Here is a 3505-nt window from a genome sequence, read left to right on the forward strand (position 1 = left end):
CCACACCCCAAGAGCCCGGAGTCAGCACTGTCCAGCCTGAGTGAGAGCAAAGCCAAGCCTTCAGAGCTCCTGCTGGATGCTCTGGACAGGATTTATGGCCTTCTAATTCTGCCACCTGTCACTCACTGAATGGTCCAATCATCGCCCTTTGTACAATACCCAATCAAATTCAAACCTGGGCAATACTTAAGAGGACCATTCAATTCAAACTATTGTAACTTAATACAGGCAATACCATTATACACTGCACATGTCCAGACCTTAAAAGTAGGTCATAACTTCATCAAGGTTGAGAGTTCAAACCCTCTAGAAACTTCTCACCTTTAGTCATATGGCACATGTGTGGACTTCCAGTGTTTTACACCTGGGTCTGTGGGGGGCACCCAAGGTCCCCCATGATTGATCACTGAGCTGGGAGGGCACAGGGGGTCCCCCCAGCATGCTCCCCAGAGGACCCAGAAGTGGACCAGAAGTACTTCCGGTCCACTGCTGAGCATGTGGAGGGGCCCCCCACACTCCTGTGGGACACTCCATGTGCCCCAGCATCACAGAGTTCACAAGCCACGCTGGTACCTTGAGGTATGTAGAAAAAACTTTTAAAGTCGTGTCTATGTCTAAATCGCTGAATTCTCTGAATCAGCATCAAATCTTCAGCTTTGGATTTGGCCAAATTGAATGAGGGACAGTGATCCAAATCAACTAATCGAATCACTGTCCCTGATTCAGGCTGAATCCAAATTGAATACAGCCCATTTCGCACACCACTAATTAACAGCATACTTGAGCTGTTAATTTAAAATACCATAACATGCTTACAGCATGTATTCATCTTAGTACACACAAACATGCATAAATACATTAAAAATATAAAGGTTATAAAATTAAGCATTCAGAAGTTCAGAAATGAAAAACTTAAGATTTCTAATGCAACCATAATTGGCCCTTTTGTAAGTATGCCTGTTATATAGTTTATCCTGTTTTTCCCATAATACTTCTGCCTCACCCAATGCACAGACTCACTGGTGTTCACTTAATTCAATATTTTGTTTTCTGTCATTGTTCAGTGCATGTCTTTAGGTATTATTTACTGTATAGTATTAAAACTTTGATCTGTGGACAAAATTACTCATTTCCACTAGGATTTTCCCTAAAGCTCATCATTATGGAATTTGCTTCAAAAATAGTAATGTACTAATTTTCACTATACCCTTCTTTGGGTAGTGAAAGAATTCCCTTTTTAAAGGTGGCGAACTGAGACAGAATAAGGACTTTGTTTTCACATTGCACTTTGAGCAGCTCAAATTTTGATCTGTGTTAGTGTTAGCTTGAGTTTGGAGCAGTCACACCTTAAAGCTAAAACCTTCTCTGAGGCCATGTCTACACATGGGCTTTACTGTGGAGTGGTCTAATTAGCTGTGGAGTAAAGCATCACTATCTACACATGCAATGCTATTAGGTCACAGTAAACTAATCAATACCGCTGTAAGATAGTACTATCAGGGACAGAACTATCTTACAGCAGAGTAATTAACTGTGATTAAACTTCCATGTAGACACTGACCATGGGTGTAAATTGCATACAGTCAGCCCAGCCAGCAGGGGGCTAGACGCCTGCCTGCATCCTAGCCGCATAGCTCCACACGTTCAGCACCCTCATGGCATAGCCAACCCCACACCCAGAGCCTGGAGCAGAAAAGGGCAGGAGTGGCACTGGTGTAAACTGCTCCCCCCGGCTCAAATTGCTGCTGTCCCAGGCATACATGTAGACACTGTGCCCAGGAGTAGTTTAGTCTGGCTCAAAATACTCCAGAGTTTATTGCTCTGAATTAATTGTACATGTAGATGCACCCTGAGTATCCCCAACCTGCTCAGCTGTGATTTGCCACTAGAGTGCTGGTGAGCAGGGGCTTGACTAGGAGCTACAGCTGCATTGCCACTTCTATCCCTGCCTTAGGTGGTGGGGTGGGGGGGGGGGGGGGGGCTGTGAAAGATGGATTAGGGTGGGGAATGGGAACAAGAAGCTGGGAGGTGGAGATTCAAGGGATGGGGGTGGGTAATGAAATGGGAGTGGGCGAAGGGTGGGAAAAGGCACTGAAGGAAGTCAGGCACTGAAGGATAAAATAAAAAGTAATAAAAATAATTGAAAAAGAAAGAAGAAGTAAATTAAAGAAAGTCTCTTGTTTTAATAAATTGGGATTTGGGTGTGTGGGCTTCTGGTTATATTTCCTGGGGTGGGTGGGAGGTGGAAGCGGTATTGGAAGCAAAGGTGCTTTTGGGGGAACTACTGCCCTGCCCTGGGAAGGAAGCCCCAGGGCATGAAGACCTGATCCATCCCCCTATCTTATTCTGCCTGCACTCCCCCTAGACCCTACTCCTGGATGTATTCATGCCCTGCAACCTGGCTAGCTGGCATGTCCATGCAGGCTGTTTGCATGGCATTGCCCCCCTGGAGGTCAGAGTAGAAGCTGGTTTGGTGTCCCTGGACCCTTGAGTTTATGGGGTGGAAAGTTTGTTGACACAGATCAGGAGGGTGGGGGAGGGAACACTGCATCCTGGGATGCTGGAGAACAACAACTTGGGTGGCTCATCTGTGGGGAGTGGCCACATATTAATGGAACACAAGCTGGGCAACATGGATCAGAGATAAACCTGCCCTGGAGTGGCATAACTTTAAGCTGCCTAAAGCATGTTTAAAACTAGGTTCAGGTCTTAACATGTGGCCAATCCAGGGGTTAAGACTCCAGGCCTATTTGATGTGCTGTGGGATCATGGGCATCATGAACAACTATAAGCCTCCTTTAATAAAGGAGGCCACTGGGGACACATCAGCTGAGTTCTTGGGACAAACAAAAAGAAAACAGGAATTGGAGTGAGGTCATAGTTTAATAACAGGGGATCCAGAAGGGGTTAAGAGTTCCAGGAACTGCCTTAAATTCCATGTGCAACAAAGGCCAAAGATAAAGATAAAAATAATCCATTAATTTTCCATGCCCAACTAAAACATTTGGAATTTGTGTTTATATAATATCTTAGCATCATATAACATCATATGCAATTTTCCTTTGCATGGGCAGGGAGCGGGACTTCCCCACCGTCATGCAAGACGGACTCGAGGGGAATGCCTCCCGACCTCAGGCTGGAGAGGACCAGATTAGAGAGCTTCTGGAGGGGCTGGACATGTTCAAATCAGTGGGTCCAGATGCTCTCCACCCCAGAGTGTTGAGGGAGCTAGCAGGGGTTATTGCAGGGCCCTCGGCACAGCTTTATGAGCACTCGTGGTGCTCGGACCAGGTGCCGGATGATTGGAAGGTAGCCAACATGGTCCCTATCTTTAAAAAAGGGAGGAGGGAGGACCCAGGCAACTATAGGTCCGTCAGTCTTACCTCAATCCTAGGGAAACTCCTTGAGAAGATCATCATGGAGCACATCTGTGATGGGCCAGCCTCAGAGATGATGCTCAAGGGCAACCAGCATGGTTTCATTAGGGGGAGGTCATGTCAGACCA

At 46.2% G+C, this 3505-nt stretch overlaps 1 long non-coding RNA gene across 1 annotated transcript; it reads left to right on the forward strand.

The window, feature by feature from the left end:
- The first annotated feature begins 279 nt into the window (after positions 1-279).
- LOC109321063 lies at positions 280-2818 on the forward strand. The gene is made up of 3 exons (XR_002103960.1): positions 280-368; positions 1706-1715; positions 2808-2818. It is a non-coding gene; the product is annotated as an uncharacterized LOC109321063 (long non-coding RNA).
- Positions 2819-3505: the final 687 nt, after the last annotated feature.

Source organism: Crocodylus porosus, unplaced genomic scaffold (genome assembly GCF_001723895.1).
Source record: "Crocodylus porosus isolate Cpor-Errol unplaced genomic scaffold, CroPor_comp1, whole genome shotgun sequence".
Lineage (NCBI taxonomy): Eukaryota > Metazoa > Chordata > Crocodylia > Crocodylidae > Crocodylus > Crocodylus porosus.